This window comes from Pinus tabuliformis, chromosome 7 (assembly GCF_031772625.1).
Source record: "Pinus tabuliformis cultivar Carrire ecotype Pingquan chromosome 7, CPIR1, whole genome shotgun sequence".
Classification (NCBI taxonomy): domain Eukaryota; kingdom Viridiplantae; phylum Streptophyta; class Pinopsida; order Pinales; family Pinaceae; genus Pinus; species Pinus tabuliformis.
Window position 1 is genome coordinate 1,740,150,323 of NC_142293.1, and position 26,127 is coordinate 1,740,176,449.

Sequence of the window (26,127 nt, forward strand, 5' to 3'; positions counted from 1 at the left end):
ATTCAAAGCCACCCAATGCTATTTCAAATGCTGAATCCGAAGAAGAGGAAGAGGAAATTGCCACTAAAGGGAAAACTGATGAAGAAGAAGTTGTAGAATTACAAGGAATGTGGGATTTCATCCTCCCACAAGAAGAAGATCAAGAAGTATTTCTAGTTAGCACACAAAGTAAAAATCAGCTTGATCCTCCCCAAACTATCCCTAAACCAAAGAGCGCAAGCTCTGCAATAAATGATAAAGTCGTAACAAAGAAAACGACATCTAAAGCAACTCAAACCAGCCAAGTCCAAAGATATGCATCAACTCCATCTAAAACACTGATCATGTTGAATGAAATGGAGTACAATATTATAGAAGATATGAAAAATACTAGGGCCAACATCACTCTTTACGAACTGAGCAAGTTAAAACATCAACAGAAGATAATGATGAAAAAATTACATGCTGTGCCAGTTGCACCTTTCTGCCACTGTACTTTCTCAAGCTTCTCATAACATGGGAAGACCTCCAACTAATGCGATCAATAAGTTTGATCCAAATGACATTGCCCTAATTGGAGGAAGATCGAGATGGCATACTCCCCCGTTTCTCCTTACTTATGAAATTTTCAATAAAAATGTGCACAATTGTTTGGTGGATTCTGGTGCTTCATCGAATATTTTACCAAAGTCCATATGTGCCAAGTTAAACATTCAACCACAGAAATCTGTTGTGTGCATAGTTCAGCTAGATCGATCTCAAGTCGAAGTGATTGGCGAACTAAATCAAGTAACCATAAGGCTGTCACCCAACCTGAAGGTATGTCAAGTTATTGACATTTTAGTTGCTGATATCCCAGAATTTTATGGCTTAATTCTTAGCAGGGATTAGTCAAAAAAACTTCATGGATACTTCGCAGCTAACTGGTCGCACATGTGGCTGCCCTACAATGGTAAACCAAATCAAATAAAAGTTGAACGAGAACTACATCAGAAATACATAGTAACAAAGCTAGAGGGGGAAAATGAACCAGTACCATATAACAGTAGCATTATTGGCAACTACTTGGTAGATTCTTTCTTCGGCAATTTCAATGCTCATACGTCACCCTATTTAGAGCACTCTGTTTTGTCCCAAGTCGAAAAATTTTCTCAAACTGATAGTTCAAAATGTATCAATTTTTTAGATAGTCCTGTAAATAAATCTTTGTTTTGGAAATTATTTTTTGATGGTTCTAAATCTAAAGAAGGAGCAGGAGTAGGATGCATTCTAATTAGTCCAGAAGAAGATAAAATCATGCTAACATGCAGACTCGAATTTGATTGCACCAATAACACAACAGAATATGAGGCTTTGGTCCAAGGGTTGTACAAAGCAATCGAGTTAGGCGTCAAGTACCTTCAAGTCTTCGGAGACTCTAAGATTGTGGTCAGACAGGTACGTAATACTATACATTGCTTATCAGGTCATTTAAAACATTATCAATCCTTAGTTCAAGATCTGACTGAGCATTTTATAACATTTAATATTTCTTCAATTCCTAGACTCCAAAATGCAAGTGCAGACCTTTTGGCTAACGTAGCTTCTAAGCTTATTCCTTCAGAAGATTTTAGTCCAGATAGATTCTCAAAAGAATTAATCTTTAGACCATCTATCCCTGATAACATCAAAAATTGGAGAGTATTCAATGACGATCCTGATATTGTAAATTTCCTCACATCTAAAGAATCCTACTCCAATCAAATAATTGACGAAAACCAACATGATCGACAATTGCAACAAGACAGCACTAAAAATGCTATACCTAAGTCGGTAGTCAAGTTAGAAGACTTGTACGATTTGAAAGATATAATTGATGAAAACCAACATGATCGACAATTGCAACAAGACAGCACTAACAATGTTATACCTAAGTCGGTAGTCAAGTTAGAAGACTTGTACGATTTGAAAGATCGGTTTAAAAGGTCTACCAATTCAAAACTCCAAAGTTCAACCTTGAACTACGAATTAGTAAACCTAGAAACCGATGCCAAACCAAAAATCATTAATCTAGGTCTCGGCCTAGCCCCTGAAGAAAAATTAGTGTATATTCATCTTTTGAGACAATATAAAAATGTTTTTGCCTGGAATTATGATGAACTCAAAACATACGACACTTCCATCATCCAACATATTATTCCCATGATTGATAATGAAAAACCTGTCTGACAAAAGCTGAGAAAGATCCATCCCAATTTAGAAAATTAGATAAAAACTTAACTCAATAATTTATTGAAAGCCAGAATAATCTTTCCCGTCAGACATTCTAAATGGGTCTCCAATATGGTACCTGTTAGAAAGAAAAACGGAGAAATTAGGATTTGCATTGACTTTCGAAACCTTAACAAGGCCTGCCAAAAAGATAATTTTCCTTTACCACCTATGGAACAGATATTGTAAGAAGTGGCGGCCTCAGAATTAATGTCTTTCTTGGATGGATTTTCAGGATACAATCAAGTGTTGGTACATCCTGATGATCAATTGAAAACCACATTCAGAATTAAATGGGGCACATACGCATATCGAAAGATGCCATTTGGTTTGATTAATGTTGGTGCCACATTTCAGAGAGCTATGGACATTGCATTCAAAGGTTTAGTCAATAAATCTGTAGTAATTTATTTGGATGATATAACAGTGTATTCCAAGAAACGAAGCGACCATCTTAGAGATTTAAAACAAATCTTCCAACGGTGTTTAAGGTATGGAATTTCACTTAACCCGAAGAAATCTTTTTTCACATTAAGTGAAGGGAAACTTCTAGGATTCATAGTGTCAAAATCCGGAATTCACATCTATTCCAATAGAATCAAAGAGATTTCTGAAATATCCTTACCTCACAACAAAAAAGCCATGCAATCTTTCCTTGGTTAGATCAACTTTGTAAAGAGATTCGTTCCAGATTTTTCACGAATTGTGTCTCCTTTACAAGCCATGATTAAAAAGAACTCAAATTTTAAATGGGGCCAAGATGAACACGAAGCATTCAACCTGATCAAACAAGATATTATTAATGCTCCATCTTTAGCCACTCCGAGTTCAGAGCCTTTTATTTTATATACATTTGCCTCAGATAGGTCATATGCTGCGATACTTACTCAAGCAAATCAAGAAAAAGCGGAAGCCCCAATTGCGTTTTTCAGTTCAAATTTATAGGGCGCTGAATTAAGTTATTCAGACGTGGAGAAACAGGCTTATGATATTTTCAAAGCGGTCAAATACTTCAGACCTTTCTTACTCAAAACCCATACTAAAATTATAGTATTGTTTCCAGCGGTAAGGAATCTTCTAGTACAGAAGGATGTGGGTGAGATAAGGGCCAACTGGGTTACTGCCTTACATGAATATGACATTGAGATTAAACCAGCAAACATTGTAAGAGGCCAAGGATTTTCAAAATGCTGGCTGGAGCATCGCAAATTTTTGAAATTCCATCTGTAGAGGTACAAATGTGCAACGTAAGCCTAAATGATGCAGAGTCATTATACGCTGATATCATTTATTATCTTAAGAACGGGTATGCTCCTTCACACCTCGATCATACTAAGAAAAGAGCTCTAAGGTTGAAAGCCAAACAATATCAGCTCATAAATTATATTCTTTTTAGAGTAAATTATGATTCTGTTCTTCTTAAGTGTCTTGAGAAATCTGAAGCTAAAAAAGTTTCGCAGGAACTCCACGATGGGCCAGCAGGCGGACACTATGCTGGAGATGCTATTGCACATAAAATCTTGCGCACAGGGTATTACTAGCCCACGTTATTTAAAGACTCACACAGTTACGTGAGGAAATGTCAAGTCTGCCAAACTACTGCTGGGAGACAAAAGAAGCCATCCTTACCACTACAGTCGGTTAACATTGAGCAACCTTTCAGTCAATGGGGATTGGACATAATAGGTGAGATCGTTCCTCACTCTTCTAAGCGGCATAGATATATCCTTACAGCAACAGATTATTTTACTAAGTGGGTAGAAGCAATTCCACTCAAGCCAGCTAATGCTGAAAATATCATTGAGTTCATAGATCAATTTATAATCACCAGGTTTGGATTGCCTTCCGATTTAATGTTTGATAATGCATCATACTTTTCTGGAAATGCAATGACTAAATTTGCACTTAAAAGAGGATTCAAACTTAAATATTCGGCCAATTATTACCCACAGGGCAATGGGTTAGCTGAGTCCACAAATAAAAACATAATCAGGATTATCAAAAGAACAGTTGACCAAAATCATAAAAATTGGCATAAGGTTTTGATATACACTTTATGGGAAACCGAATAACGCAAAAAGCTTCTATCGGCACTTCTCCCTTTAATTTAGCTTATGGGAAAGAAGTGGTTCTTCTGACTCATTTGGCAATTCCCTCTTTGTCTTTAGTTCAATACATTGATGAAGTACCCACTTCCTCCTTATAGCTAAGACAAATGGAAATAATCAAATTAGAAGAACAACGAGAACAGGCTAAGAAAACTCATGCTCATCATCAAGCACTAGTAAAATCCTCTTTTGGTTCAAACATAATGACCAGAAAATATTTTCAGATGGGAGAATTAGTTTTAAAATGGGATAAGGCTCATGAAGAGAAAGGCAAACATACAAAATTTCAAAGAATGTGGCTTGGTCCTTTTGTAGAAGTCGTAGGTCCATCAATGTTTGTGTTACAGGATTTAGCAGGTAAGAGAGACTCTTTGCCTGTTAACAGACAAATTATCAAGAAATATTTTCCATAGAAGATTATTCTTCTATTTTTGTAGAGTAGTTGTTTTTCTTTTCATAATAAAACCAGTTGTGAGTGGTTACATTAGGAATTTACGAATAAGACACCAATTCTCTTTTAGATTTTGATTTTTCGCTTGTATAAATAGCAAATCTTTTGGAAAATTGATCTTTATTATTGATAGATACAGTTAAAGACTCTAGCCTAGATATGATACTAGTTTCAACTCCATAAAGTTTGATGAAAACAACCTTTAGTGAAGAAATTGTTTTATCAATAAAAAAATAAAGATTCTCTATAGAACAGTTGTTTCCAAAAACTCTACTATTGTTGTCCAGAGCTATCTTAAGGAAAAAATGACTTCCTCCCTGCTAAGGAGATCACAACTTTCAAGAGGAACAACCCAAGGATACACTTCATCTTGAAGAATAAGAGGTCTCATCACGAGCCGACTTATCATAATCACAGATATTATAACTTGCTGACTTTGCCAAATAATGTACACCACAACAGGGCAATGACTCAATATTGTTGCAATCAAAAGATAAGGGGTCTCATCATGAGCCAGCCTGTTCAGCAAAGTTATAAATCAAGTGAATGACTGTGTCATAAATTGGCTACCAAACCAAGACATTGTTCTTTAAGAGAAAAAAGAAAATCAAAGAAATAAGTGTGGATGTGGATTCTTCTTTGAGAGTTGTAGGTTGCTTTAAGTAGGATACAGGATCATTTCTGGGTAACAGGTAACCCTGTTGAGGCTATAAACGCCTGCTGGTAGTAGAGGCTCTACCTACAACAAATGGGCATATTAAAAACTAGTTTACAGAGAAGACTTTGTTTTATCTTTACAAGACCAAGTAATGACTCATGTAAATACAAGGGCTAGCTTGAGGGAGCAAATAATCAAAGTTGAAAATAGTTGAAACGAAATGTCATTGACAGGTTAGAGCATAATGTACTTTATCTTTCCATAATAAAGTTTAACTTTCTGAAAAATTTTCTGTTTTGGAAGTTTAGAAAATTCAATAGAAAAACAGAGATAACTGGTTCTTCCAAGTGAATCGTCAATTTTTGTGGCCACCAACAACCCCCCTCCTTATTTAGTATTAGCAATAACACTATGTAAGTGGGGACCCTTAGTCAAAAAATTAAAAAAAAAAATCAATTAGTGCTTATATGTCACTCGTTAAAAAATATTGCAATTCGCCAAGAATGATAGGGCATTTTCTTATGGGTCAAAATGTAAAATGCGAGATTGCGACGCGAACTCCATCGCACCGCATGCATTAATAAACACTCACGTTGGAAAACCTTAAAATCACCGATATGTGATATCGCATATCGCATGTCACAAAATCACATAAAATGCACATAACAATTAAACGATCTTGCGATATTGTGATCTGCGATCTTGCGATATTACGATATGTGATCTTTGCGATGTTGCAATCAAACAACCTTGCGATAGAACAACACGATCAAATTGCAGTAATGCGATACAGCGAAATGCGATACTGCGATGCAAATTGCAGAAACATTCCATCACAGATTTTCTGGCTCAATATTCAAGAAAACGTTTTTCCATAAACCAAGAACTAGTTACGCGCTTTAATGATAATTAATGAATTACACGCCAGTTGTTAATAAAGTATGGTTTTGTGTTTCTCGAAGACCCAGTTCATGTCAGATGGCATGTTTTTGCATATCCGTGGCATTTAAAGCTTTCCTGTCATTATTTATTATCATTATTCTCTCCTCACTCGTGAACTGCAGGAACGAAGAACAAAAGTTACACAAAGCAATGTGCAGGAAGCTATGGGGAAAAAGGGTAGAGCTCCAATGTTCAATGATAGAGAAAAGGCGCCCTCATAAATAGATACCGCATGCAACAGAGCCGCAGATTCACAAATATTGTTGGGCCATCCATTATAGATCTTTCATATACACCAATGCTTAAATGGGTACTGAGCGATGCTGATATCAACAGACAGTTTAATGCTCGGGGTCAAGAGCTCACGAGGTAATTATTTTTACAAATTTTGAAGCTTTATACCCGATAAAGAGGAAGAGGCAAAAAAGTCGAAAAATGCATCAGAGAAGCCTGGATGAAAGAACGGAGGCAATTTCCGATGTGCAATCGTGCATCGCTGAGAAAATTACTCGAGAAGGAAAGCCTCTAACTGCTCAGTCACTTGTAAGCCCGAAAATTGCAAGAAAGCAATGATAAGAAACAAACTGGAAACAAAAAGCTAAAGAAAAGGCAGAAGCAATCCAAAGGGTTAACCAAGTTGAACTGAGATTATTACTGGGCATACACGGTAAAGCCGCATAGTCAGTGGATGACTCTCGAGTATATCATCGATTTTTCTCAGAAGATGGTGCCAACTCTTGCCAATTCTATTTGCTTAGCTCAACCAAAAGCGGAAGACAGCCGACTCTACTCAAGCAAATACTGAATGCTTGCAACATTAAGGAGCAAATGCAGAAATAGTTAGATATTAGATTTAATTTTTAGAAATAGTTTTGTTTTATTTTTGCTTGGAAAAAGGGCGGTCATTTAAACACATCCTGAATCCTTGTAATTAAGTTATTTAGTTAGTAGTATTTAAACCCTTCTCATGCATTTAGAGAAGGGTCTAAAAATTTATCAAAAACTTGTCCTCAGAACATGCACTTTTGCACCCTCCGAGGAGGTTTTGGTGAATGAATGGAACAGGATTTGTTGATGTTTGCATTTGATATCTGCTACTGATGTTGCACTTCTGTACTCTTAGTGGATGTTAGAGGAAAGAGAGATAAATCATTGTTGCTTGAAGCTCATGAGTAGGACTAGTCATAAATGGTACTTTTCTCTCTTAACTATTTCTACTTATGTGTGAAAGTGATATACAGTTTTTAGTTGTTTATGTATTATTGCATGAATGCCTGAGTTATCATTTGGCACTTTTGTACGGTGATAAATATTTATTTATGCTCAATGTATGAATAGATCATTATGCAATATGTTTTTCACAACTATTTCATCTAACTTTTTATGTGAAGTAGTTCATCCTTATTTATTTCTTTTCTCATAATATCTTAATGATCTTTATTACCAATTGTTATTTGAAATCCTTTTAGATTGCATAATAGAAGAATTACATCCCGGGTTAGTATAGACTTAGATGTTGTTTCTTATTAGATTACAATAGCATAGCATTAGATTAAAGTTAGAATTAGAATATCTCAATTAGGAACTGTTAGATCAGGAACATCAAAATCTACACACACACACTCATAGATTGGGAAACTGGTCCCATATCCCCAGTCGACTTGCTATACCAAATGGATAAGGAGCTGCCAACCAAGGTCCGGACCGGGCACGTATCCCCCTTGTTGTAGACCCGATTTTCAGGGCTTCAACACAACAATAGGATTATAAACAACAACTGGATGGCCTAAGCTCCTGCTTCAACAAATGAAACAGATTTCACATCTTTTGAACACCTCCATGTCTTTACATCTACATAAAAATGATTGACTAGATAACAAGCCAACAAAACATGCCTTTAAAACAATTGACCCTTCAAGTCAAGCATGTAGAAAAAGAATTCTATGGTTCTTTTTCAAAGATGAAACAGTTCATCATCATCTCCATCTTGGAGACCAAATCAACTTCTCTCAAGTCAATATTGCATTACATGCATGTTTACAACAAGGTAATCAACCCTTCAAGTTAATCACAAATACATGTTCAAATACAAGGAAATCATCAACATCCCTATGTTCATGCATTTCATCCTTCAACTTTCGCTTAAGTACACTGTACTTTTGAAGTTAAAATGAACATAATTTTGCAGTAATAAAGTGAGTCTGCATACTCAACTTTTCCATTCACCTTCTTGGTAAAACCCTGCATCTTGCATTCCATTAACAAAGAAATGAAAATAGATGCATTATATCAATAGACATGCAATCTTAATTGGATAATAACTCTAACCATTTATTATCAATCCATTTCAAAGGTGCTACCTTTGTCTACACATGAGCATCAACATGTGAATCATCCTGAAACACATCAATTATGGAAACTTCCTTTCCATTCATGCCATTCTTTCTTTCCACCTTCTTCAAGTTTCGTGGAAGCATTGTTGGATTCAGAGTCCAACATTTTGCAGCAATATGTCCTTGCTTATGGCAGTAAGTGCAACACATGTGCATCCTCTTCAACATGATTTGCCTTGTCTAGTGGACCTTTGGCTTTTTTCTTCTTTTCCTTCCAAAGTTTCCTGCATTTGGCCATTTTCTTCCAACATCTAGAAACATTATGGTTATCCAAACCACAAAAGGAACATGCAATTCCTTTCCCATACTTATATGGAAATTTACCATGCTTTACATAGTCAAAAGGAATATGATTAGAACCAGATTTATACCTTTCTTTTTCACCTTTATTACCTTCATGAGGAGGTGAATTGAATGAAGAAGTAGCTCCCTTTAGAAAACCATCAATCTCTTCAATGGTTTCAGAGTTTCCACAACTCTCTGGTTCAAGTGTATGCTTATGAACACCTTCGTCCTACAAAGTATGTTTCAAACTATTGCATTCCCCATGAATACAATCTTTACACTCTTGAGGTAGAAGACCTGAAATGAAACTCCTTCTTGGAACTATTTCAATGGCCTTCATGGCAACTTTGGAACTTTCTCCATAAGACTGTCCATAGCCAAGAACCAAATACTTATGCCTTTCCTCAACCATTATTGGCTCAACAATACCTTGTGCATGTTTGCCCAAGCCTTTTCCTTCATAGCCCATCTTGGACATTAACTTGAACCCTATGCCTCTGGTATGTTTTTCAAAAGAACTAACATAAACATTCTTAGAAGAATTTGAAGACAAACAGGAATTGTTTACCTCTTCTTCAAGCTAATACTTGACCAAGGCTTCTTTGGCAACAAAGAGTTGTGTCTCCAACTCATGTATCCTTTTCATGTTCATATTTGCAATATGAAGTTGCCTCTCCATTTCCTGCAATTTGTCAGTAAGCAACTGCTTCTCTTCCTTCATGGAATTCAACTGCTCTCTAAGTACGATGCTCTTCCTTCCATCCTCATACATTTATCTCACCATATCCATCATGGTGAACAAGTCTTACTTCATGTCTTCATCAAAGACTTGTGAAGAAAGAAGAATTTAAGGACTCACTTGTAGAAATTGTCATTATCCAAATGAACAAAAGAACTTCAAACAAGATTAACAAAGAGCTTATTCAACCAACCTTTTTCAACGAACCTCTTATGCTTCAAGGATTTCTTTGAGGTCCTTTGGGATAAGAAGAATGCCTTCAATGCTTCTTCCTTCTTCTCCTCTCCTAGACTTAACTATCAATAGCTTTCCCTTCACCTCTGCAAACTCAAACAATAGTCAATTTACAAGCAATCAAACACATTTCAAGTCAACTAAGCATATGGATTGCTCTGTCAATCAAGCATTCTGATCTGATACCACTTGCATCATGATACCACATGCTCTAATATAACCAAATCTAATACCACCTGATCTGAAATGGGGCACTAAAGGTTTCTTGTCATGCTTACAAGAACCTCTCCCACTCCAAAGCTTATATATTCCCAAGATCTAGCTTATGATTCATAATTTACGGAATTAAAAGAACTTGAAAGAGGTGTGTGCTTGTGTTTGATTTTAGACTATTCAAGTGCTTATGTACATTTGCTTATGGTGATGTAAAACACGCATAACAATAAATACAATGCAGCAAATAAGCAAACACATGAGACAACAATATAATATGGCGTTCACCCTGATATCTTGGGCTACATCTCATTGAGCTCTAATCAACTCAATTAGTCTCTTTGGGATTATGGTTGAATTCTTTTACAAGTTCCACACTCAACTCCAATAGGTTACGACTAAACCATTGGGCTTAGAATACCATTTTTATCCTTGGCCGTTTGGCTCTCTGGCTCTCAGCTCCTGGCTCTCGCTCTCAAATCTCACTCTAGCTCTAGCTCTCGGCTCTGGCTCTAGCTCTAGCTCTAGCTCTAGCTTTGGCTCTTGCTCTGGCTCTGGCTCTTGGCTCTTGCATTAGCTCTAGCTCTCGCTCTGGCTCTCAGTTCTCACTCTGGATCTGGTTCTCGCTCTGGCTCTTATTCTCACTCTGGCTCTCTAAACTTCTGGTTTCGCTCGACCTCCAAGTGACTCCAAAACTTTCTCTTTCAATTGTGCTCTCTCGCTTTTGTGAGGCATCCCTCCAACTCTACGGCTTCCTGTCCATTTATCTATGTGTAATCATTCCTCTGTCTCTTCAACTGGCTATCTAGCTCTCTGTATCTCTAGCTCTGCGACTCGCCATTTGGCTCTATGGCTCTGTGGCTCTCTGCATATAACGCATTCTTGTTACAACGCATCATTGTTACAAAACACCCGCTTACAACATGGCACAAATGATTCAAGAACAAGGAAAATTTACAAAGGAATCGGTGACCTTTCTTTAGACAAAATCCCAGAAGCAATCATATTTCAAATACACAGAAGTATTCAGGTTTACATAAGAAAACATTGAAAATCCAAAAAGCCAGATTTCAAATATTATGAAATCGCATTCATAAACCTATCGGGTCCACGCCTTGATCACAAGTCGCAATCGCAACAGGCATGCATCAATCACCCTTTATGTGGTTGTGATCGTCGATTGTCGATATCGGCACATAGCATATCACAATCGCAACTGCCCTATGGACTGTGCCAACTGATATATATGTCATCGATCTGATCTGCCGATCCAATATATATCGTCGATGCCAATCGTCGACCCCGCTTTATCGCAATCACAAGTTGTAAGGGCCCTTTGTATGAGGGATCTACTGATCGTTGATCGCCGACACCGATCGCAATTGCATATCGCATTATCGACATCGCATGACCCCTTTGCATTGTGGTTCCCCGGCCGCCGATCTCTGATCAATCGACGCTTTCGCTTATCGGCACCATCGCATGTCGGCAAGTCACATGGTCACAGCTCTTTTAAACACTCCACTTGGCTTTCTCCGATGTGACAGTAACACTCCATTATAACATATATGCGATACAATGAAGGAATGCAATGCGATGAAATTTAAGGGATTTTATGTTTAAAAACACATTTTCCCTTAAGTCCCATTTAATAAGAAATTGCCTCCTTTTCAAAGGACAATGGGCCAACTTCTTTCTACAATAACTCCTTCATGTGAAGTCCATTTTGGTCCGTTCAAATTGTAGTAGATTTAGATTGAAAAGATCTACGCAATGAGACTATTGCTAAGAGCATCCTTCGACTTTCAATTTTCCTCTATGAGGAGAATTCATAGACTTAGAGGTCTATGTTAGATCCATTTCGGATCAGCTAACCCAAAGCCCATACAGGGGGCTACCACCCCCCTCCTCCACCAGTGCAATGTACAATGCGTGTGATTAGTTGTGGAAAGAATATGACACACACCTAGGAGAAAAGTCTTGACATGGCAATAACCCATTTTTTGACTTATTTTTGACATTTACATTTTTTCGATATATTATGGATAATTCTTTTAAATTGTTAGTGATTTTTCATGTGGATTTTGGAAAACATTGATGCATAATAACCTTTTTTTTAAGGCATATTTTTAGCATTTCTAAATTTTTTTATGTCTTAAGTATGCACATTTTAAAAAAAATTGTTGGTTATTTAACCATTTTTCAAGTTGTCTTCTTCTTCCTATTTTTTCTTCTTAAAATGTTTATTTTTTCAGGGTTTTTCAAATTTGTTTTCTTTATTTTTCCTTACAATGTTTTTTTTATAATGAAAGTTTTTTAATTTTTTGTAAAGTTAAAAAAATAATAAAAATTATATTTTGAAGTTATGATTTTATTATATATTTATGTGTAGTTAATTGATACTTCAATGCACATAAAATAATTATCACTACAAAGATAATAATTTTAAACATTTGACAAAAAAATAGACATTTTGCATATAGATATAATTCAAAAATAAATATATTTCAGGACCTTTCTTGCTAAAATGAAATGTAAAATAAAAGTTTTTTATGAAAAAAATTGTACCAATTTTTAAATAGCAATTTTAAGGAAATTTGCAAAAATAATGATTCACATATAATTTTAAGTAAAAATAACCAAATAAAAATGATTTAAAAATAAAAATAAAAATAAAAACAATTTTTAAAAATAAATGAAAATATTAAATTAAAACTAAATTGTTTAAAATTAAAAAAAAAAAAAAATGAAAATGAAAAAAGCATTTAAAAATGAAGAAAAACAAAACAAAACAAAAAATTATTGGGAAAAAAATAAAACATTATAGATCAATAAAATCATTATTGTTAATTTTTTTTTTAAAGATATATGAAAAGAAAAAATGTATATATATATATATATATATATATATATATAAAGAAAACATAGACACATATATTTTATAAAAGAATATAAAATTAAATAAAATAATTATTGCAAAATATGCCACAAAAACACATTTAAAATATCAAAAAATTAAAATATTAAAATAAATTAAATTTTCCACTAGAGCTCAAGGGCTCTAGTGAGGGTGAAGAGTAATTGTGCGCTTGGTTTATATATATATATATATATATATATACACACACAGAGTATTTTGATGGTTATTTTTTAAGTTTGGTTCAAACATGCCCCCATTATGTGTGAATTTGATGGTTTATATTTAATTTTTCATTGCAATGTGGCAATTTTAAAGCTTTTCAGAGTCATGATATTTTATCTTTAATTCCATTGTTGAAAAATGTCAACATTTTAACTTGGATTGTGATATTTATATATAAAGCCATGGTAGAAAATTGTTGAAATTTTAAAGCTTTTTTGGAGTCTATAATTTATTATTGTTGGAAATTATTAGAATTTTAATAATTTTTGGAGTCATCCTATTTTATTTTTAATGTCATTGCTTAAAAATGTTGGAATTTTAGCCATCGTCAACATTTCTTCATTTCAAGTTGTTTTTGCATGTTTAATGGGTAAAGATTTTAGTTTTTAATGATGTTGTTAAAAAAAAAAAAAAAGGTTAACCAAAAAAGTTGAAGAAAAATAAGGTTGCACGTTTTTTTAGGTGTTTTGCCCAAAAAAATTTGGCTTTTACCACCATTTTTAAAAAATGTTAAAAAATTACCCAAAAAAATGTTGATATAGTATCAATACTTTTTGTTTTCAAACTGTTTTTCATATTATTTTGGGGGCTTTTGACTAGCCTTCTTGTTTGGAGGTGTAACTTTATTACTTAGACTCTTCAATACATTTATATATTTAAAAAATATTTTTAAATAACAAAAAAAACACATTCTCATTGAAAAAAAAAATCATTTTACCAAATTCTATTTAAAATTACAAAATGTAAAATGATGAAACAAAATTCATTTAAACTATGTGTTTAAATTAATTGAAATTAATTTTAATTAAAAAATCAAATATAAAATTAACATTTAATTAAAAATACTATACTTATAATTGGTTTATTATAAAAATAAAATATTATTTTTATAAAAATTAAAATTAAAATACTTATAAGGGATAGGAAGAAGTGATATAGTGTTTCATTATGACACTCCGCTGTGTAAAGTGATTTTCATTGTAAAGTAATGTTCATAGATTAGATATCCTCGAATCCCAACTATTCAAACTACATCCTCGAATCCCAACTATTCAAACTACAAATTTATAAAGATGAAAATTATTTCCAAACTCATATAACCTAACCATATATATAAATCTATATAATATAATAATTTTTATTAATTAATTAATTCTTAAATTAATTTGTAACTCATTTTCATTTAACTAAATCTATATAATATAATAAATTTTATCCCTTACTTACTTCTTAAACTAATAACCTTCGCCCAAAGAATACCTACTATTTTTTATCTTTCTCCAATCACTTGCTTAAGAAATTATGGCTGAGAAGGCGGAATAAGTGAAGTAACCTAAATGAAAAGTGGATTGCATAGCTTTATGCGTCTTCACCTATGTGGTACAACGTCCTCTATGAGAAAACCAAAAGTGTGTCACATTATCTCTAATAATATCATAAAAAAGTGTGTCACATTATCTCTAATAATATTATAAAATGTCTTTTTAACCAAACTAGATAATGTGGTCCAACTGTTAGCTGGGATGTTTAATGCCCACATATTTTGTGTTCTAATCTCAAACAAAATTATGTATACCTAAAAGCCCTTCCAAATACAATTTCTTCAATTAAAAAAATTCCATACTGCTTTGTCACTTAAACCCCAACAATACACGTTTCTCGTTCGTCAAAAGATCTGGTTTGATATAGCATTTACGCAACTAACATGCAGGGAATTTATTAAATTAAAGAAAGTACGCACACGTAGTCGTAGACCTAGCCGCCAATTGAATTGTGAAATAAAGTAGGCATACCTAGTTGCAGAAAACCTAATCTGCAATGGAACTATCAAATGAAGTGTGCACACCTGGTTGCAGAAAACCTAACAGGGGATTAGAATAATGGCTGATCATGCTTCTTGCATCGCTTGAGTACGAGGACACTAAAAGCAATGGGCCCCACATAAGCATCCAACGCGAATTTTTTCCGGATATTCCCCGGGGATCGCTTGATGCCTCTGTCAATTGTGTGTAGCGTCGTCGAGCTTTGGAGTTCTAGGGTTGACCTTTGATGAGGTTCATGCCTTCAAAAACCCTAGAGCCTCAAATTGGAGCTGCAGATGCGGGAGAAGCCCGGGATGAAGGAATCCGAATTTGAAATCCTTCTTTGACTGCATTGTGAATACATTTTATGAGATGAATGCTTCGTCCATAATCCTGTCATCTCTGGGATGCTAGGTGGTTCACATGAATTTGACTCTGATCAAGGTATTTAGGTTGGGTTGAGTTTTAGGTTGTTCAGAGTTAGTGGTATTTTTGTGAAATATAGTTTATTTAAATGTTAAAAGAGTTTTGTAAATTTATTTATTTGATAAACAGTATTCCAATTTCTTATAATTTTATTTTTTCTCTTTTTAAATTCAGTAACCCTAATATTGAATTTAGGCAAATGTTTTCAAACAAAACCAGGCTGTTATGCATTTGTATAAACCTTCACTTTGGTCAAATTATTTAGCTTAAAACTGAGTTTCAGGTTAATCAGAATTCATGGTATTAATAAATAGTATTCATGTGAAATATGATATATTTAAATATAGAAAGACTTCTGTAAATTTGTCTCTGTGACAAATAATATCTGAATTTCTTAAAACACCACCACTTCTCTTCTTATCTTAATATTTCTTGATCCTAATTTTTTAATTGCAGTGCGAAATGGGATCAGAAATTGACGTTCAACACAGGATTTTGGAGATTCTTTCTTCTAATTTTCTGCGCTTCAATGGGAATGGGTGGAAAAGGGAAAAGCCAAGACAAAAGTCAAGATATTGGGGTTGGTTTGTTTTCAACTCGTCTGCATATCAGAGGTCACAAGCACCACCAACAACAGCTTTGTAATTGAATGTTTAGCAATAGAATCCCGTTGTTGATGGTGTTGTATGAGAATATGGTGCTTGCAATGACAGGAGATTTTTTTATCCCGTGTGGTTGCTGGTTAATAATTTTAACCAGAGTACAAAAATTCAAAGATGATCAGACAATTATTCAGTATGCAACTCAAATTTATGAAGCCTTTATAGATTGCGACGATCTATTTCGAATACTGGTTTTTCGAATACTTGTTTTTTGGGATTTTAGGTATTTGGGCTTAAGAATATCACCCATCAATAGCTTTCATTGAATCGTTCATGTGATTGCTATCCATATGTTTTCTTCACATACCTTACCGATGCTATTGCTCTTGTTACTGTGATAAATGGGTATTATAACCAGAGCAATAAATGGGTATGATTTCAACTTATGTTGCACTTTTTCTTTTCAATTTGGCTAATTTTTTTTCACAATTGGTTTGCAAGTAAGTGAATCTATTTTCATATTTGAGATATACTATTTTTTTCCAAAAAATTCATTCTTATTTGCATCAATTATCCAGTGAAAGTATATCTTAAATCCAATAATCTTACTTAACTTATATAAGGCTAATATAAAGAATAATTCAAAATTTGATAATAATGGTTCAAAAAACTTAATGCTTACTCTAAGAAAACCTTATACATTGTAATGATCAATGTTTGAGTTGTTTTATTAATTTGAGTTCATTGTTTAATTAGCCTCATTGTTACTACAAATTACTATCAATCATAAAATAACATTTTAAATGTAAGGTAGGTGGGTGGTGGTACAATTGGCAAAAAGCATGTTGGCAAGCCTTTGTGTATCCAACTGATGGGAAGTTCAATCCCTTGAATATGTCTCACCAATCAAACCTAAAAATAAATGCAAGGTTTTGGATAGTTGCATCTTTGTACTTTCATCAATATCATCAAACCCCTCTAAGTGAAATCTTTATTTTTTCATTCTTTTTCCAGGTTTTGGATAAAGGTTTTAGCAACAATTTGCTTTTAAAAATGAAAATTTGGGAAACATATATAGATACATCAGGTTTCCATTATTGTTTTACTTTAGTGTAATGGTTTGTTTTCGTTATGGGATACTTTTTTAGTGCTTTTTAACTTAATCATAAATAAATTTAATAATACATTTTTAAATGTATAAATAAATTCAACACTCTAAGAAATTTTTTAAGCATTCAAATTTTACACATTAAATAACTTAAACTCAAAACTTTAAAATTTTCTATCAAATTTTAATTAAAATTAACCAGAAACAAATATACATTTCATTTTTTAACTAATATTTTTATGAAAGAACTTTGAATATAACATCCATCAATATTTAATATTTTAAAAAATATATTTAATATTTTAAAATATAATTTTATTAAATCCCTATTATTTTAAGAATATATTTTTTTTTTTCAGTTTTATTGTTCTTTTCTAATTTTTAATCCTGTTATTATGGCAGGACATAACTCTCATAAATCCTGCTAATTTGTGTTCAGTAAAATATATAAATTCATACCCTTTTTCCAATTATGATAATTAAAATAACTCATGAATCCTGATGCCATTATAAAATCTTTAAAATCCATATAATTTTCAAATCGTCCATTATGATAAATAAAATAAGCCATAAATCCTGCTGACTCCATAAAACATTTAAAATCCATATAATTTTCAAAAATCCTTGTATGAATAAGAAAATAGAATTTATCATACAATTTTTAAATTATGATAGCATAAATAACTCCATGAATCCTGCTAACTCCATAAAACATTTAAAACCCATATAATTTTCAAAAATCCTTGTATGAATAAGAAACTAGAATTTATATTACAATTTTAAAATTATGACAGCATAAATAACTGAGGAATCCCGGTGACTCCATAATTTTTTTTTGTTTATATAAATTTAGGAAGTAGAATATATCACACAGAACCACTTTTTTTTTATTATCACATAAAATATTATATATATATAACACGTTAAGATTAAGATATATTTAATATCTTAGCAAGTTAATTTAGTTGGTTGACATCCAGGAGTTAACTAACTTTTTCTTTTTTATCTTTCTTTATCGTTATTTTTTGTTTTGTCAAAATTTTAATGGTTTCTGATCATTCTGAAATTTCATAAATTGAGTTGTATCACAATTATTAATATTGTGCTGAGTTATATTTTTAAATGATTCTTTAAATAAATTTAGTTTATTCAAATTACAAGATTTTGGGTGTGTAATAAATGAAGTATTAGTCATTCTATTCACTTATTTTCATTTATCTAGATACATGACTTAGTTTTGTGTTCATGAGTTATCTAGCATTCTAGATATTGAATGTAACTATAACATGATTTTTATTTATATTCATCATCATTTACTTATTTTACTTAATAACATAAATGTCCACAAACACATTAATGAATCCATCCACGTTTCTAAGTGTATATGTGATCATTACTATATCACTATAGATAACTAAAATATAAAAGAGAGCGCTAAAAAATCTCACTACAAGAGCTTCTACCTCTCTTGTCCTTTTCAAGTCAATTACTACAATAGGAAAAACTTGTGTTATTGAAATGAGGAATCAAAATAGGTATGATTTCAACTTATCCTACACTTTTTCTTTTCAATTTGGCTAATCTTATTTTCACAACTGGTTTGTAAGTAATTGAATCTATTTTCATATATGAAATATGCTATTTTCTTTTTAAAAAATTCTTTCTTATTTGCATCAATTATCTAGTGAAAGTATATATTAAATCCAATGATCTTACTTAACTTATATAGCTAGGCTAATATAAAGAATAATTTAAAATTTGACAATAATGACTCAAAAAACTTAATGCATACTCTAAGAAAATCTTATACATTGTAGTGAGTTGTTTTATTAATATGAGTTCATTGTTTAATTAGCCTAATTGTTATTACAAATTACTATCAATCATAAAATAACATTTTAAATGTAAGGTAGGTGGGTGGTGGTACAATTGGCAAAAAGCATGTTGGCAAGCATGTGTATCCAAGTGATGGGAAGTTCAATCCCCTAAATATGTCTCACCAATCAAACCTAAAAATAAAAATAAAAATAAATGCAAGGTTTTGGTTAGTTGCATCTTTGTACTCTCATCAAGATCATCAATCCCTTCCAAGTGAAATCTTTATTTTTTTTCTTTCTTTTTCCAGGTTTTGGATATAGGTTTTAGCAACAATTTTCTTTTAAAAATGAAAATTTGGGAACCATATATAGATATAGATACATCAGGTTTCCATTGTTGTTTTACTTTAGTGTAATGGTTTGTTTTCATTATGGGATAATTTTTTAGTGATTTTTAACTTAATCATAAATAAATTTTTGTTATTTAAAATATATTTTTAAATATATAAATAAATTCAACACTCTAAGAAATCTTTAAAGCATTCAAATTCTATGCATTAAATAACTTAAACTCAAAATCTTAATTAGAATTAACCAAAAACAAATATACATTCAATTTTTAACTAATATTTTTATTCAAATAAACTTTAATATAACATCCATCAATATTTAATATTTTAAAAAATAATTTTATTAAATCCCTATTACATTAAATATTTTACAAATATTTTTTTTCTCAGTTTTAATGTTCTTTTCTAATTTTTAATCCTGTTATTATTACAGGACATAACTCTCATAAATCCTAAGAATATGTGTTCAGTAAAATATGTAAATTCATACCATTTTCCAATTATGATAATTAAAATAACTCATAAATCCTAGTGCCACTGTAAAATCTTTAAAATCTATATAATTTTCATAACTCACATAAATCCTGCTAATATATGTTCAGTAAAATATATAAATTCATACCATTTTCCAATTATGATAAATAAAATAACTCATAAATCCTGGTGCCACAGTAAAATCTTTAAAATAATCTTTAAAATCTATATAATTTTCAAATCGTCCATCCGGATAATTAAAATAAGCCATGAATCCCGCTGACTCCATAAAACATTTAAAATCCATATAATTTTCAAAAATCCTCGTATGAATAAGAAAATAGAATTTATGGTACAATTTTTAAATCATGATAGCATAAATAACTCCATGAATCCTGACTCCATAAAACATTTAAAATCTATATAATTTTCAAAAATCCTTGTATAAGTAAGAAAATAGAATTTATCTTACAATTTTTAAATTATGACACATGAATAACTCAGCAATCCTGATGACCCCATAATTTTTTTATTTTTTATTTTTTATTTTTTTATTTTAATTTAGGAAATAGAATAAATCGCACATTTTTTTTTATTATCACATAAAATAAAATATTTTTTTTATTATTATCACATAAAATAAAATATATTTATATAACACGTTAAGATTAAGATATATTTAATATCTTAGCAAGTTAATTTAGTTTACATCGAAGAGTCAACTAACTTTTTCTTCTTTATCTTTCTTTATCTTTATTTTTTGTTTTGTCAAAATTTTAATGGTTTCTGAGAAATTTCATAAATTGAGTTGTATCATTATCATTAATATTGAGCTGAGTTATATTTCTAAATGATTTTTTAAATAAATTTAGTTTATTCAAACTATAAGATTTTGGGTTTGTAATAAATGAAGTATTAGTCATTCTATTCACTTATTTTCATTTATCGAGATACATGATTTACTCTTGTGTTCATGAGTTATCCAACATTATAGATATTGAATGTACCTATATCATGATTTCTATCTATATTCATCATCATTTACTTATTTTATTTAATAACATAAATGTCCACAAACATATTAATGAATCCATCCATGTTTCTAAGTGCATATGTGATCATTACTATAGTAGATAACTAAGATACAAAAGAGAGTGTAGAAAATCTCATTACAAGAGCTTCCACCTCTCTTGTCCTTTTCAAGTCAATTATTGTTTACAAGGCAGAATAAACTCTACAATAGGAAAAACTAGTGTTATTGAGATGAGGAATGAAAATAACCATCTCAACAACTTATTAACTGAAAATAGAACCTAATCACACTAATTATATACAATGAAAATTCTTAAGGATTAGTTAACATTCCCCCTTAATCCGAAGGGACATCTCAGAAGTTACATTCTTAACTTTTCAAACTGTTCACATCCTCGTGCCTTTGTAAATGTCTGCAATATGTTCTAAAGTAGGAAAATGTGTCACATGAATAACATTGGCCTCTACATAATGTTGAATCAGGAGATATTTGGTGTTAATATGCTTGCTTCGATCATAAAACTTGGGATTCTGGGCCAACTGAATTGTAGAAGAATTGTCAATAAGTAGTGGAGTTGAAGCCTTTTGTTTCTCATGCAAATCTTCAAGTATTTTGCAAAGCCAAATGATTTATTTAGTAGCTTTAGTTGCTGCTACATATTCTGGTAGAATCAGCACGAACATATTGTTTATGTGATCTCCAATTGATGGTTGTTGATCCAAGGCTCATAAAATAATTAGTAGAGACCTCATTCTCCTTATCTCCATCAAAATCAAAATCTGAAAAGTAGATTGGATGGAAATCTACAACTTTGGAATATTTGATGCTGAATGTTTGAGTGTCTTTCAAATACTTGAGAACTCGCTTTGTTGCATTCCAATTGTAGATTTTATTTAGTGATGGGACCAGCCCAAAGTTCTGCACGGTTCCGCACAACAAAGATTTTAGATAATACAATATTACATTACTCACTCATTAAATGATTAAATAATGATTTTCTTGTGGACTTAACAGTTGTGGCTAATGTTTAATCTTCGGATGATTATGGACTTTATTAAGGTGGCATTTATGACAGTCTTTAATATCGCTGTGTTGGCGGTACTTACCTTGGTTTGTGTTTCCCGCTCCTTTTTCTATGCCAAAACCCTTCCTCCTATCATTACTAAGTCATTTTTCTCTGTGTTTCTTCTATGCTGAGGGTTTGGTCTCGAAATTCTTATGTTGCAAATGTATGATATTAAGTTGTGATTCTGTGCATGCCAGTCATGGACTACTCTGCCTGTGAGTGTGGCACTTGTGTTTATCTGGGTGACCTATGGGCTTGGCTCCTTGAGCATAGGGTGATGACTCTACTCGTTTGCGTAGAGAAATAGTCACAATATCTCCTATTTCGTCATTTGGATTGTTCTCGCTTCATTGTTATTGTTCTTTAATGTTTATCTGACTGATTTAGAGTTGATTCATGTTGTGCATGCTACAGGTCACGTCTACAGTGGTCTCCTCTTGTTCGCAATTTCGCTCACGTAACTTAACTCTCCATGATTTTTTTCTTCTCCTCATCTTACGTTGGTTCTAACGATCTTGGCTCCTCTATCTCACGTTGTCACTGTGGCTCGTTACTTCTCGTTTTGCTTTCCCCTTGCGCGGCCAATACTCCAGGAAATTTATTCCCTTAATGTAGTGATAATTCTCTACCCTTCGTTTATTTCTTTCAGTTGATAGTTTTCTAACAGTCTTGCCCTGTTTCGGTTGTGCAGGTTGGGGTTTGGTTTGTGGGCGTGCTCGGTATGAATGCCACGATCCTTGTTCCAAGCGGTTCTGCCACTGTCTCGACTTATTTTCTTGTGCTTATTTTGTGTCGGTTTAATGGGATTGAGTCCTGGTATTTCTTTGTTAATATGCCTCTATCATCACTATACAACCTGGGCTGTTGGCACAAACCCTCGTTTGACTCTGCGAAATTTTGTAATGTTACAATGATTTTGAAAGACTGCCTGGAGGTTGTTCACAACTCTCTTCTAGGGTTCCACTGGTTAATTTGATTTGATAACTGTTCGTTGTATACAATTAAATATGTTTATGTATATCTTTCTGGAACTGAAACCCTCGTCTAGGGTTCTAATGGCTAACTCGGCTCTTTAACTGTTAGTTGGCTATCTCCGGACCCTCTGTCAAATGTATATATATATATATATATATATATATATATATATATATATATATATATATATATATATATATATATATATATATATATATATATATATATATATATATATTGTTCTGGAATGAAAAGAAATCACAATGTTTTAGTTTATGTCTGTTACCTCTGTTCTGGGTTTTTATTACCAACGTTCACATACTCGCCTTTGCTCGAACTATTTGTAATTTTGCTTGTCTGTTTCGGTCGTGGTCTCTCTTCGTGGATTACCAACCTTTGTTCTGGAAACTGGCGTGCAACCCTTGTTGTCTACGTGTTGTCCTTTTAAAAAAGAAAATAAATGAAATAGTTTGCATGTAGCATGTCTGCTATTCTGGTTGTTCAATGATTAGGAAAACAATAAAGAAATATTATAATGGTTGTTACATATGGATTCGAATGAATAAAAATTGTCTTCTCTGCTTTTTATTACTTATGCTCATACGCTGAACCTTCAGAATGATTTACAATCTTCTATTTGTACTTTTTGTCCATAGTTATCTGAACTGTGCGTAGTTACTTTTCAGTTTCTATTCTATTAGTTATACAACTTTTTATGCATTCAGTTCTACTTGCATTACGAGATTTTACATTTGACATGTTTGTCTTTTTTTTCTAAAATGAAAGAAACAGTTATAAAACTATTGTTTATTAAAGACAAACAAGACAGTGACCCTAACTAACTAGACTATTCCCTAACTGATACTGAAATCAAAAAGAAACAAATTCATGCATTCTACTTTGACTATTTAAACATAAAGAAACCAATCACTGATAAAACTTTCCACCTTGGCAAAGACCAACACCTAGTCATGGTGCCCTTAGTTGGACGCTCCTACATCAGGCTCCCGGGATAAGAAGAAATCATGACTCCAGTCAATGAGCTTCTCGACTAAAGAACCTTCCTGCTCTATTTGCCTGGCATCAAGCCATGAACTATCCTCAATAGGACGGTTCTTCCATTTGACCAGATATTGCAGATACTCCTTTCGCCGAGTTCGTTTGGCCACCTAAGTGTCAAGGATTCTCTCGATCTCAGGAGGCTGAACGTAAGGCATTTGTCTCATCCAAGTTTCACTTCCATCTTGGGTGTCCTGTGTAGGCCGTGTGGTTCTGTCTTCTTCTTCTAGATCAGTAGTGTAGGGAAACAGGGCTACCACATTAAAGATGGGTGAAATTCCTATCCCTGGTTGTAGTTGTATTTCATAGGCATTCGCTAAAAATTTCTGGAGGACTTTGCAAGGACCTATCTTCTTGTACTTCAGCTTGTTGTATGCACCTCTAGGGAAACGTTCCTTGCGCAGATGTGGAAGGACTTCATCCCCTACATTAAACTACACTTCTCTCTGTTTCAAATCTGCTTGTTGCTTGTACTTTTGACTACTGTCCTGCAATTTAATTTTCACCCGCTCATGCAAATCTTTCATCGCGTTAGCGAAATCTTCCCCATCAACACTTCACCTTTCCTGCTGTCCTAGATCTCGCAACTCATGCACTCCACGAGGATGCATGTCATACAAGATCTGAAAAGGACTGCAACCTGTGTTGTGATTGGGCGAGTCGTTATAAGCGAACTCTGCCTGGGCAAGTACTTAATCCCACATCCACAAATTCTCACCAATCAAGCTTCGTAGCAGGTTCCCCAAACTTCTGTTTACCACCTCTGTTTTCCCATCGGTCTGCGGGTGATAAGCAGAGTTGTAACTCAACTGCGTGTCCATCTTCTTCCATAGGGTGCGCCAAAAGTGCCCTGTAAACTTCACATCCCTATCAAAAAGAATAGACTTAGGCAAACCATGTAGCCTGACAATCTCTGTAAAGAACAAGTGGGCCACGTGAGTGGCATCGTTGGTTTTTCTGCAAGGGATGAAATGTGCCATCTTCGAAAACCGGTCCACTACTACCATCACCGAGTCATAACCCCGCTATGTCCTTGGTAGACCCAAGACGAAGTCCAAGCTGACTGAGTCCCACGGTCTACTTGGAATGGGCAATGGTGTGTAAAGTCCCGTGTTTTGACTATGACCTTTTGCCAACTGGCACACTTTACATCTGGTCACAAATCTCTATACATCCCTTCGCATTTTTTTCCAAAAGTAAAAATGGTTGAGCTGCTCTAATGTCTTGTCTATGCCAAAATGTCTGGCTAGACCTCCACTGTGCTTCTGCCAAATGATATTCTCTCTCATCGAGCAGTTAGGAATGCATAACTGTCCTCCCCTAAACAACGGCTTCTCCTGCAAATTATAGTCCAACCATGGACTATTGTCTCTCACCAAAGGATTCTGGCACACTTCGTAAGCCTCCTTAAAATCTGTGTCAGTCTGATACAAATATTTCAAGTGCTCAAAACCCAACACTTGTATAGTACTCTCCTGTAAGAGTAGGGCTCTTCTGCTCAACGCATCCACCACCTTGTTGGCCTGCGCGCTGATGTGCTTCAACACAAAGGTGAAACTCTGCAAATATTCAACCAATTTGCGGATGCGGACCTCGACTAGCTCCTCCTCCAGAATAGCCAACTCTGGGACCATTATGCATGCCTCCTCCACGACCTGTATGATCTTCTTGCTATGGCTGGTCACCTTGGCCTCAGCGGTGATGGAAGCATTCCTCTATAGGGCCATTTGCTCATTGTTTATCTTCTATTCACTAATCACTTGGAGGGCACAGTGCTCACGCGCCCTTAGCTCTGCAATTACTCCATCCTGCAAGATGTGGAGTTCTTCGCGTGGAAGCTCTGCCAGGTTCAATCCAACTCCATTCAAGGTGCTAACAGTGAGCTTGTCAGCCTCATTTTACGTGGTTAGTGCTCCATCTGGTAGCACTATCTCACTAGAAGCCTTCGTGCACAGCATATCGGTAGCCTCTGATGTGCTAATAGCCAAGCTGGTGGACAACGTACCAGCTTGCGACGTGTG

The 26,127-nt window shown here is 33.5% G+C and overlaps 1 long non-coding RNA gene across 1 annotated transcript; it reads left to right on the forward strand.

Moving 5' to 3' along the window:
* Window positions 1–15,276: 15,276 nt before the first annotated feature.
* On the forward strand, window positions 15,277–16,670 carry LOC149255289 (uncharacterized). The gene is made up of 2 exons (XR_016266350.1): window positions 15,277–15,640; window positions 16,079–16,670. It is a non-coding gene; the product is annotated as an uncharacterized LOC149255289 (long non-coding RNA).
* The last annotated feature ends 9,457 nt before the right edge of the window (window positions 16,671–26,127 follow it).